At 29.3% G+C, this 13,477-nt stretch overlaps 1 protein-coding gene across 4 annotated transcripts in view; it reads left to right on the top strand.

Moving 5' to 3' along the window:
* The window catches only part of LOC130667806 (hormone receptor 4-like), a 71,551-nt gene that overhangs the window by 38,973 nt on the left and 19,101 nt on the right, over nucleotides 1–13,477 (top strand). The window contains exon 1 of one of the 4 annotated variants that reach the window (XM_057469663.1): nucleotides 13,167–13,399. The exons of 2 other annotated variants lie outside the window; for them this stretch is intronic. The gene's annotated coding sequence lies outside the window, so the exon portion shown is untranslated. Of the gene's footprint in view, nucleotides 1–13,166; nucleotides 13,400–13,477 lie in introns of those variants that run through there. One more of the 4 variants, XM_057469660.1, reaches the window with a different exon arrangement.

Here is a 13,477-nt window from a genome sequence, read left to right as displayed (position 1 = left end):
ATTATTATTATTATTATTATTATTATTATTATTATTATTATTATTATTATTATTATTATTATTATTATTATTATTATTATTATTATTATTATTGTTATTATTATTATTATTATTATTATTATAATTATTATTATTATCATCATTATTATTATTATAATAAAAAGTAGGTATAGATAAGAACTTAGAGTACGACATGAAACCCATCGTGGTGATGGTCGTCGACGTAGAATAGATCATGCTTTTACGTAACACTAGAACAACGATCGTTAACGGTGTACAAAGAGTAAAAACGATCGGGTGCGTTAACCTCGTGCTGCTGCGCAAGCGGTACTACTACAACCAATCATAGCTTTCTCTATTTATTTGTGATGTGACACCAACGCAATTTTTTTTCTCCATCTATTACATCCTATTTGATTATTTATAATAATCATGCCAACAATACCATAACTCATTAAAATTATTTTAATAAAAATATATCAACACTAAATAATAATATCAATTTATTATTATTTTTTTTAATTTTTATTTACCAAAATTAATATTTATATCAATATTGTATAAATATATATTTTTATTGATTATAAAAATTTTATTAGTTTCATTTATAAAAAAAAAATCGATATTTGAATACAAAGATTTTTATCCTGTCTACGGGGTCATTGTCCCCATTTGACGAGACGGATGAAAAGAAGAAAGACAGGAAGAGGAAGCGAAATTGAAAGGGTGCGAGATGAGGGATTGTAAAGGACGCCCTTGCCCTTGGCATTGTCGCTCAATACGAGTATCCAGGGCTGTCCAAAACATCCGGAACAATATGGAATTTTAGTAACGTATTTTGTCGAAATTTAATAAAATTAATTATTTTTAATATCTTGAATACAAACATACAAAACTAAAAAATTTTTAGTCGTTTATTTAGATATATATACATTTTTTATTGCGTAATGATTAATAAAAAAGAAAAATAATTCAACAAAATTTATAAAGTAAGGATTCAAGACGAGGGAGTGATAAAGAGAATGCGCAGAGAATGGGGGATAAAAAGAGAGGTTTACGCATGCCCTCGGCCTTGCCCTTGGTCGATAGCCATCCCCCTTAAATCTCGCTGCTGGCCCTCGAGACTTTTCTCGGGTTTGCCATACGTATACACACCACGTGGTGAGACGCGACCACGTGGTAAATTTTATGCGCAGGTGTAGAATAAGCAAAAGTATATAACGGTGATAGAAAATTGATTCTTGAGCATATATATATATATCCATTTATATATATATATATATATATATATATATATATATATATATATATATATATTCATATATTTATAATTTTTATTAGGGGTCAATGCACTCTTAAATGTAGGCTAAATGTCACATTTTTGTTTTACTCTCCTATCTTATCTTATCATTTTTTTTTTTTTATTTTCATTATCATCATTTTCCATTCCTTCCGACGTAATAATTTTATATCATCCGAAAAAGAGATTTCAAACGTCGTAAGTGTATTTATGTCATATCTTGAGTCTCTGTTTGTTTTTTTATATTTCAAAAATTCTAAAAAAAAAATTTTAAATAAAATAAATTTTTGAGCGGAATATTTATGAATAGAGATAAATTTGTATCAACTAGGAAATAAAAAAAAATCATGCTTTTAATTTAAAAATAGAAATTGAATACGGAAAAAAATCAGAAATAATTATAGTTTTTAACTAATATATTAATAGCTGTTAATATATTTTAGATCATAGAAGAGAGTTTGTGGCAATACAAGACACCATTTAATATAACAAAAATGATTTTTTTTTTTAATTTAATCTATAGTTTCTAAAAACATACGGGGTAGGTTAGTCATCTCAAATGTGTAAAATAATTTTTTTATGTTTATTATGTAAGTTATTTTATTACAAATTGGTAAAAAATCAGACTTGAGGATAAAATAAACTCGAGAACAAAATTTTTATTTTTTCATTTAATTTTTTTGTTGAGTTACGATTAGTTTATTGGCTCTCTAAAAAACTATTGGTAATTTATTATTGTTGTTTATTTAGTAAAAATAATAAAAGTAATGAAATAATTGATCAAGATTAGTATCGAAAGATAAAATTTATTTAATGGTGATAAATTCTTAAAACTTTCGTGCATACTGTTTCCAATTTTAGTAAACACGAAAAATTTTTTTTTGGCTAAAATTCTAAAATGGTTGCATTAGTTGGGGTGACCATTTTATCCCATATTTTTAACTTCCCGCTAAGAAAATTGCAAATTTTCAAAAACGGGAAGTTATTGGTTTTGGTCCGATTTTCGAAAATCGAGTTTTCATCAGATGTCAACGTTTCGAGGTCCTAGGAAGCTATTCTGACTATTTCCGCACACAGTGTGTGTGTGTGTGTGTGTGTGAACCTTTTTTTGTCCGACGATATCTTTGGAACGAATCAACCGATTTGAACGTACTTGGTGGCAATCGAAAGGGCTCACCAAAACTTAGAATTGAATAGATTTTGGGGTAGATCGGTCATGTAGTTTATGAGTTATACGAAGAATAAAAATAAAAATTTTTTTTTGTTTTTGGTTTTTTGCGTATAACTTATAAACCACTTGCCCGATTCGCCTCAAAATGTAATCAGTTTAAAGTCTTGTTGAGCCCTTTCGATTGCCACCAAGTACGTTCAAATCGGTCGATTCGTTCCAAAGATATCGTCGGACAAAAATTATAATTTTTTAGTGGAGGAACGTTTTACCGGCCCAATAAATTTTTGAGCTCGAAGAGCTCAAAAATTTACAAGTAATAATGTTTCCGAGCTCCCTGAGCTCAAAAACAGCGGGAAGTTTTGGGGCTGGCCCACAGGGTCAGGCGGTTTTCAGATTTTGTTTCTAACGACTGTGATCAAACATTTACTAAAATACAAAATTTAATTTTTTTGTTGAAAAATTATGACTTTATTATGATTTTCCTTCACTCTTACCTCAAATTTCGGAGAATTATATTTAAAAAAAATGATTATTTAAAACTATAGTTCTTACAGAATTTTGTCAAATTTATCATTTTCTGTTCATAGCACCGCGTTGCTATGTGAAATTGTAATTTTTTCTGTTTTTTTTCTCATAAGTATCTATAGTTCAAAGTTCAAAAATTAAAAACAAAAACTATAAAAAGGTAACGATTACCATCACATTCAATTAGTTTGTGGTCTTTCGAATTTAATTTTTAATAAAAGAATTTAAAAATTTACAAATATTTCTTTTAATTAATGAGAATAATTTCAAAAAAATTAATAATTTATAAACTTAATGTATATAATTATAGCAGTAATATAAATGTTCAAAATAAACTGTATTTCAAAAAAGTTTAAAAATAACGAAAGAAGTTGTGTTATACGTAACTTATAGGGTGAACGACCTCTCGGCAGGGGCACTGGGCTGCCACCCCTCACAGAACCAAGTGAGAGAGACTTATTGAACGGTTTTACTGTAGAGTAAAGATGTTAGAGAGTTAGAGTGAGGGATGGAAAAGAAAAAAGAGTAGATTCGAAAGAGATGTTTGAGTGGCAAGAAAGAAGGAACAAAAAAAAATCGCCGAGTGTCACGGCAACCGAGAGGATCAATACAAACCACGTGGTTTATCACAACTTTCTTTTCATTTTATTCAATATATATCTATATTTAATTTAAAAATAAGATAAATATTATCATCAATTTAATTACAATGAACTCTGTCGAAATTTACATAACTTTGTTTGCTCCATCTGGGAGTAATTCATAGAAAAATAATGTCAATAGACGTCAATAAACTACAAAAATGAACTTCAAAAACGACAATAAAACCTGGTTACCATATGGGACATGTTTTTTTATCAAGTTCAAAAACAAAGTATATAAATTGAAATAATTAGTATGCTTATTAAGCAATAAATATTTTTTTTTTTTTATGATATATCATAAAAATGAATCAAATTTTTTTTACAAAATATATAATCATAGAGAAATTTATAAATATTATATATTGAAAAGATTGATAATAATATATTTATAAAATTGAACGTCACGACCCCGGCATTGATGCTTTGCACAGCTCGAATTAGGAGTCTAGGTCGGTCATTCACCCCAACATCCCTCTACAAGAGAGTAAGCTTTCCTACTCTGATGATGATTCAAAAAGTGTTTTTACCAACGGCTTCTTGTAATTTCAGGGTGGGTTCAATACACTATACGTATGCATTTCAATTTAGTTTTCCTCTTTGTTACTTGATCAACCACTCGTTATACTCCCCTATTTTTTTCCTAATCCTATGGGGATAACGTCAGTTAGTCAGTGTCTTTTGAACCCTGTGCATCAAACTATACTTTTTTAACGTTTTAGCTTCTATACTAACAAATTTTTTATGGGATATTTTCACTTATTGCAAATTTAATAATCAAATAGAATTTTTTTTTGGTATTAATCATTTAATAATAATTATTTATAAATATAAATTTGTATATATACGGAAAAAAAGGGTTCCTTGGTGCAAGAAAAATTTCGCATTATGAATTAAAAACAAAAATTTTCTTATGAATAGAAAACATTTTTTGGCTCGAAAAATTTGTTTTCGCCCCGAAAATATTTTTTCTTGTTGCAAGAAAATTGTTGTTTTCAATTCATAATGCAAAAAATTTCTTGGGGCGAGTAAAAATTCTTTGCGACAAGAATTCCTTTTTTTCTGTATATATCTATATATACATATACATATATATATTTATATATTAGACTGATTAAAAAAAATCGACTATTTTTTAATAAATTTCAAGATCTTTTTACTTTCCCAGCGAAACTATCAGACTTATCACAAAATGTCATAGGACCTTTTTTGTAGACAATTTTATTTCCTACAAATTATCTTGAATAAAGTTTTTTAAAATTTTGCATTGTTTTCTAGTTGTTACCGTTTTAATGTCAAGATCTTGAAATCGATCCAAACACTATTTTTTTTTTAAATCATGACATTAAAATGGTAATAACTAGAAATCAATGCGAAATTTTAAAAAACTTTAGTCAAAATAATTTGTAAGAAATAAAATTGTCTACGAAAAAGGTCTTATGACATTTTGTGATAGGTCTGACATTTTCGATGGGAAAGTAAAAAGATCTCGAAATTTACTATAAACTTGACTTCAAGCTTAAAAAACTTTTGAATAGATGGATTTATCAAAAAATCATAAGATCTACGTTTTTGTAGAGCGTTAAATTTCCAAAAAAAAATATCTTGGGCTTATATTTTTTTCCCATGTTATTTAAATGGGAAATAGAAAATCGCAATCAGGGAGTACTTACTATTAGTTTAAGGGCTCAAATTTTAACTGGCGTCTTCTTTTATCCTACTGAAACTTTTGAGTGTGTGTCCTTAATAAAAAAAAAATAGTCGATTTTTTTGAATCAGTCTAATATATATGTATGGGTCATTCCACCAATTAAAATTTTTTTTGGAGTGTGACCCCCGCGAATTTTGTTCAAATTTCGTCGAGTGATTCTCTACATCAGAATGAAGATTCCCTAAAGAGTAGAGCTTTTAATAATAAGTATTTTCGAAGTAATGATTTTCTATATATATACAAGCTGTGTATTATATAAAGTGCAGTGTGATAGAGAGAGAGTCAATGGACTTTTGTCTTGGTTAAGTGAAAACGAAGGGAAATTTACAGTTACGTGTGCCGATTACGTGCGTTCTAGTTTTACTCTTATCGTTGTAATATAATCGTGTGCGTGTTATGGTTTTCCGCGTTCAAACATTTTTTATAAGTATTTTATTTTCTACTTTTTTTTTTTCATTATCACATTTATAATTGATAGTATCTACAGTATTATTATTTATTTAGTAAGTAATTTCATTGATAAATCACTTCGGAACGTATGTATATTAAATTGACTAAATTAAATATATATCATTATTTATGATAAGAGTGGCAATATTTTTCCGACATTTTTTATATTTTAAGCTTACTTGGAAAAACGTTAGCTTAATGCATTTGAAGTGCCTTTTCCATGTATTAACTTATTTGAAAATTTTTTCAAAACCGCTCAAGAATTGCAAACCTTAAACGCCAAAACGCTGAGTGTGCTTTACGGTTATACTTCATTTTTTTCGACTATTTTTCTGATGCAAAATCGTTTTACACTCTTTCAATTGCTGTCATGCCTTAGATAGTTTATTTCAATCTAAAACTCGAGATTATGTCAAACGTATAAAAACCTGACGATAAGATTTTTTTTTCTTATCAAATTTGGAGAGCGTTTTGTCCGGGAGTACCATCTTGCCCCCATATCGCTAATATTATTTATTTTTTTAAGTAAAAAAATGCAAATAAACAAATAATTATATATTTGTAGAAATAATTAGTAAGTTTATAAAAAATAATTATACTTCAAGTTTATAGTTCTATAATAACGAATAATAATAAAATAAAAGAAAGAGTACATTACCATATAATAAAGACAGATCCTTTCAACTTGCATTAGTTATGTTTCGAATCTTCCAAAGAGAAAGTTTCGTACCTCGTGATTGAGGATATTCTTTATTGGGTTCTCAAACTATAGAATCCTATGGAGGACAAAATCCCGACTAGAAATTTCGGTGAGGCTTGCCGAAAAATCAGTGTGGCCCGAACTAGGCTTGCCTAACTAAGGTAAGCCTAATTCGTATCTTATCAGATCTTCTTGAGGCAAAACGAACATTGGCACGCCGAAAAAATTCCAGATTCAATTGTGATCACGAATTCCGGACTGGTAGCCCGGGTAAAAAAAATTATATATAATTATGTAGAACTATATATAATTAAATTCCTTTACAATGTATTATATAACTCGTTCATTTTTGTTCATATAGTAGAAACTCGATATACTTTTTATTAAAATAATTTTTTTTTGTAAGTCCATCAAGTTCAATTTCAAAGAAAAATTATTCATGGAAACATTGATAATAAATATTAATGCCATGATGTAATATATAGGTTACCATCAAAAAAAATACTCGTCACACAGTCGAATAACGGAGGAGTACTCGTACCCGAATTGCTTCCAAGTTTGGAATATAACAGTTTTGAAATAAGTTTCTTACCAGGGACACTACGAGCGATGGGCGCGATCTCGTGGCGAGCACCGAACTACTCCCCCTGCTGCTGCCTATAGCACCGGTTACTTCCCTCTTCTACATATATCTTTACTCCCAAGAAATTTTTCTCTTCGTGTAAGCAATTATTTTTAACTTCCCGCTAAGAAAATTGTAAATTTTCAAAAATTCGGGAAGTTATTGGTTTCGGTCAGATTTTCGAAAATCGAATTTCTATCAAATCTTGACGTTTTGAGGCTCTAGGAAGCTATTCTGACTAATTTCAAGATGATGTCCGAGTGTATGTATGTGTATACGTACATACGTATGTAAATATTCTATAATTTTTGAACGGATGAACCGATTTTGGACTTTAAGGTGTCATTCGACGCAGCTTGTTAAATACTGTATATAATTTGAGCTTAATCGGTAGGGTGCGTTCGGAGATATTTCAAAAATAAAATTTTTTCAAAAATGTTTTTTTTTGATAACTTTTAATTTGCACGATGGATGGATTCCAAAATCTAATCAGCTCTAAAACTTTATAAGCCGCGTCGAATGCCACCTCAATTATCAAAATTGGTTCATTCGTTCAAGAGAAACCGTTAACGAAAGAATTAAAAAAAATTTTGTTTTTTTTTGTTTTGTTGAAATTACGTAAAAACGACTTGATAAATCAATTTCAAAATTTGATCAGCTTTAGAACTTGATAAAACGCGTCGATTGTCACCTCAACTATCTTAATCGGTCAATTCGTTTGAGAGATATGATCGGAGAAAAAATGGTAAAAAACGTTTTTTTTCGAAAACAACGGTATCCTAAAGATTTTCGAGCTCGAAGAGCTCGAGAACGTATTCACAACAATGTTGTCGAGCTCAATGATCTCGAATATAGCGGGAAGTCTTAGGGCTGGCCCGTAGGGTCAACCGATAGACCGATTTTTTTTTTTGGTTGGCCAAGTGTATCACTGGCGATTTCAATACAAGATCCATGGGCCACTCACCAACCATTAATGGTCCAATACTGGTATTTTGATCATCGGCCAATGATTGCAAGCCATTAATAGGCCAGTCATCGGCATTGCTGTATGCCTGGCGATTCCTACACGGGAAGTAATGTTTTAAATCTACTGTGTAAAAAATAAAATTTTCACTATTTATACATAAAATTCACTTTTTTCCAGTGAATTAGTTGATCACTGGGAAAAGCAGTGAAAATTTAACTATTTCAAGTTTAGAGAGTATTGATGTAGATGGTTTTAAAATAAAAATTGAATACCTAGTGTTGAAGTAATCGACATTTTTTATTAAAGAACTTATACATTTACACTATTGGTGGTGTGAACGTTCTAGTTCACACAATCTAAAACTTAACACGGTGCGTCGTGTAACTTTCACACCGACAGTCCCATACAAAGTTGCCGATAATGGAAAAAATGCCGTAGATCGGCTGATGTCTGACTGCCGTCACTCGGCCAAGCATTGACAATTAGTAATGGCCCAAACCTGGTTAATTACCAGCAGCCGTTTAATTTTTTAAACAACGCTGCCGATGGCTCGCCAATGAATGGCTACTTATGACTGGCCGATTATCGTTTCGCAACGTTGGGCCACTGTTGGTGAATCAGTGGGCCATGATTGGTTCTTGTTAAATGAAAAGATCCACTAACCAATTGTTAATTATACAAATAACTCATTATTATAGTTATCTTTGATTAATAATTCTTTATTTTTTATTTAAACTAATTTTTAATTAATAATATATTTTAATTTTCCGATTTAAGTTTTTTACAACTAATAATTAAAGTATGTTTTTGTTCGTTATTATTTGCAATCAACAACGGCAATTTTATAACTTATTTATAAAAATTAATTTACTTAAAAAAATAAGTCATAAATTTTCATAATAAATGTCATTTTTGATAATAGTAGTAGAGCAAAATAATTCAACTAGGTCCTTGATAACTAATCAATTAAATTTAAGAAGTATTATTTTTTTAAATTATGTGACTATAATAAAAATAGTACGAAATAATTTTTTTTTTCTTTCTAAATAATCGAAAATATTTAATAAATTTCTCTTTATATTTCATAAAACTGAATGGTTGAAGTAGACTGAATAAGTAGATCATATAAAAGAATCAGCTCAACATTAGTAGGTTCGTCCAGTAGCCAATGTTCAGACCCAGCAATCAGAAGGACGGCAGATCGCGCCCAGAGTTCAGCAGAATTTTCACCGAGTTTTTTTCACATCATTTACCCCACTTGAATAGTTTAAACGTTAATAATCATGAATTCTACTAGGATAATAAAAATAAAAATTTTTCAAAATTAAATTTATTTGCTTGCTTGGCCGATTGCTGGCTGCCATTAATCGGCCGACGTTATCATTTGTATATTCAGCCGTTCATGGGCCGTTAAAAGTTCTTATTGACTGGCCATTAATCATCATATTTCGCCCGGCGATGGGCTATCCAAGGGCCGGTTTCCAAACTTTGTATGGGGTGCTAAAAATTTTACCACCCAATCATTCACACCACACCGCGGACTCAAAATTTTTTACAGTGCATTAGCAATACTTTAGATAGTTACGATGACCACACTCTTTTTTCAGTGTTACCTAACGGTATTGCTCTTGCAGCTGTATTTTTTTTCCAGTGTAGTGTTAACGATATTAAGATAAAAATAAAAAAAGATATATAATAGCCCTTGACCTTCTCGGTGATTGAAGTGTCTGATGGCGTATAGTTAAGAAAAGATTTGCACGAGGCGTACATATAAGAGTGAAAGGCTTAGAGCGCGAGCCTTCCTTTGTGAAATCGAAAGGATATTTAGTGTTACCAGTAGTATAGAGCACTATAGTCTTGTTCATTTGCTTCCGCGCGACTTTCACCATTGTTAAAAAAAAATGCCGACTCGTCAGTGACCGTTGGGTCAATAAACTTATAACTATTTTTCCAATTTACTCTTCTGTCAAGTATGAAAGTATTTATGGATGTTTATTCTCTTTAAATAAGTATTATAATTATAATTATAAATTATAATTTAAAAAAAAAATTATATATAATTCATTCTGTAATACTTACAGCAAAAAATTCTAAAAAATATGTTAAAAAATTCTATTTCATTCCCATAAATCTGTTAGTAACATATCTATTTTGTTAAAATTTACATTTTGATTTTGACTAATTTTTACGAAACTTACACTAAAACTTAACATTCTAATGCAGTAATCTGTCAAAATTTTGATGCTACAATATAATGCCTATTACGGTAAAATATAAATTATATTGGATTTGAAAAATCATTTGACATTATTTAATTTGAATTTTTTAACCGTTTTTTCGATCAAATAAAAAAAATTTTGTTGATATCGAAAAATTTGTAATACGATAATGATAAATAATACAATCAAATATACAATATAATCAATTTGTAAGAAACCCAAGGTTATGCAAATAAAATTAATTATTATTATTATTATAAAATTTAAAAAATGAAGGCTAGTGGAAATTTATCAGTAAATAAAAAAAAAAGTATTAAAAAAAAAAAAAAGAAAAATAAAGATTTTAAGAAACGACGAAAAGTCATATCGAAATAGGAAGTAGTTTGTTTCAATCATAAACTTGAACGCTTTCTTGTATGCTCTATCTCAAGTGTTAGAATTTAATACAGTACTCAAAGCTCTTTAAATGGAACGTGACGGCGTTTAGCAAAGCGAAAACAAATTCACTTTTTCACGCATTCAGTGATTACTCAGACACCGTCAACACTACGGAAGCGATCAACCCTTGCCCCCTTGGGAAAGCGTATCGACATTAATTTTCCGTACAATGATTTTACTGAAACAGTTGACGACCGTAATCTTTCAGTTAGTCTGACCATACCAGATTAGTCTACTTGTGTTTGAAAGATTCCGACGACAACGATTTAACCCAATCATACACTTTATACAGTATATATATATATATATATAGGGGGGGGGGGTAAAACGTGGTATTCTTAAGAAAATACTTAGTTTTTGGGACTCAAATACGTTAAATCTTTTTTATTTTAATGATATTCAAAGTGAATAGAAACAATTTTCAGCTGCCGTTAAAAAGAGAATTTTCATATTTTGTCGGCAAAATAGGGAACCCTCTAAAAAATATGAAAAAAAAAAATTCTTGGAAATTAAGTAAATTTGAATAAATTAAATTTTTTTATAAGAAATTTACAGTTACTTGTGGAAAAAATCATACTTCACCAGAAAAGAAAAATTTTCGCGCAAGAAAAAAAATTCTATCTCGATTACACATCTATTAAAAAATTCGACTTCCCATTTAAATAACGCAGGAAAATTTTTTTTTTCAAGCTTTGAGTTTTTCTAACTCGTTAACAGATCAATAGATCGCATAGATTAATACATATTTTTGTAGGAAATTTAACGCTCTACAAAAAAGGTCTCTTATCATTTTATGATACATCTACCCGCTCATAAGTTTTCTCAAGTTTAAAGTACAATAAATTTCGATATTATTTGACTTTTTTGGTGAACCTTTTAGATTTATAACAAAATGTCATAGGGCCTTTTTTGTAGACGACTTCATCTTCTACGAAGTATTTCTTAAAAATTTTTCGAAATTCCGATACTCGCTTTAGTTATTTGCATTTAAACATCAATTTCTTTTAAAAAATGAAAAAATATTTAAATCTTGATAGCAAATTCACAACTTGTTTCAGAGTTTTAATAAGCAATTGAAATAAAAAAAAATAATAATTTGTCATTTGTGAAAATAAACATATATCGAATTGAAGATAGTAATTTGTACAATTATAAGTGACGTAACAAAATAATTTATTTGATATTATATATAGAAGATGAAATACTTATTTCTTAAATTATTTCATCTTTAAAATATAAAAAAAAACATAATTTAGATTTAAAAAAAAAAAAAAATCAGGCACGTGGCACTCGTCCAATTGTACACCATGCAATACTACACAACAATAGTATATCTATTATTTGTAAAGTTGTTTGGTGGTGGCAGTGGCGGTGGCAGCAGCGGTAATTGTATATTTGCAAAGCTGCGTGTGTTACTGGACAAATGATGCATGTATAGAGTACAGAAAATGCAAGTATATGCTAACTTAGCGGTTGTACTAGCACTAAAAAACAGAATGTTAGGTAAAGCTAGAACAGCTAGCTACTAACAGTAGCGTAGAAGCCCCATGAGAAGGGCTCTATTTCCACTTCCACTGAGGACAAAATTTCCACCGCCTCTACTTTAATCTATCCTCCGTCGTCTCTATCCCCGTGCGCTGTATGCGCACCGTTTGCCCGTGGCCGCTGTCCCAGTCGTCGCCCTACTTTGTCCAAGCCAACTCCGCTCGGCCTGCAACTATACACAGGAGTAACTCGTTGATTTTAAATCTAGCCCCCCGCGAGTCCATCCAGTCTATCTAACACGGATGAGTGCCGAGTTACTCCCAAACTAAAACGCGGCCACGTGCGTTGGATAGCATGCCCACCGACTGGACACTTAGTTCTTTATGAATATATATCTTCAAGTTGTTATAAACTTTTTTTTCTATTTTTATGTTATTGACGTGATTTTATTTTTTCTCATTTTTTAATTTATTTTTTAAATAATTATTTAATAGAATTGTTCGTGATTGAATTTTTTTTATCATAATTGAAAGTAGGAGTAATAAAAATAAAACAAGCCCGTGTGTTCTAATTAAAAAATTTTTAAATTAAATTAAAGTGCCATTAGGTTAATTGTTATTATGGAAAATTAAAGGACTATTTATTAATAAAAGAACAAAGTGAAGTATTTAAATATAATAATTACTGCCACGAATTAATTTAATATAAAATAATAATATAAATAAGCAGCCAACTGATTTTATTTTTATAATATAAATATATATATAATTATTTAAAAACTAAATTACAATGTTAAATGTGTGAAGTAAACGTGTCCTGGTGTACAAGGACATGTATATATGCTTGTTAGTGCAAATATAAACGACTTACAAGAATGACGAAATAGTTAAAAGGCTGTTTTATTGCTTCAAATTTATCACTGCCACTCTGCTCAGAAGTAGAAAAAAAAATTATTTACAATATATTTTTTAAACTAAATAAAATATTGTGTGATAATTATAAACAATTAAAATTTTATTAAAATATATATTTATACGAACAATTACAAGGATTGTGCATTAATGACAAAAAGTAACTTGGAATTTAATACGCATTTATTTATTGATTAAGCTAAAAAATTAGTATAGTTCAAGAACTAATTCAACTTTTTGATGTCTTAAGCAGAAAAATGTAAGTTTTATAATTTAAAAAAAAAAATGTTTTTTTTTTCGCTTAAAAATATTGAAAGAAAAGGAAAGTACATAAATA

The sequence above is a fragment of the Microplitis mediator genome, chromosome 5 (genome assembly GCF_029852145.1).
Source record: "Microplitis mediator isolate UGA2020A chromosome 5, iyMicMedi2.1, whole genome shotgun sequence".
Taxonomy (NCBI): domain Eukaryota; kingdom Metazoa; phylum Arthropoda; class Insecta; order Hymenoptera; family Braconidae; genus Microplitis; species Microplitis mediator.
Note: the sequence above shows the minus strand (reverse complement) of the source record. Positions and strands in the feature narration are given on the sequence as shown.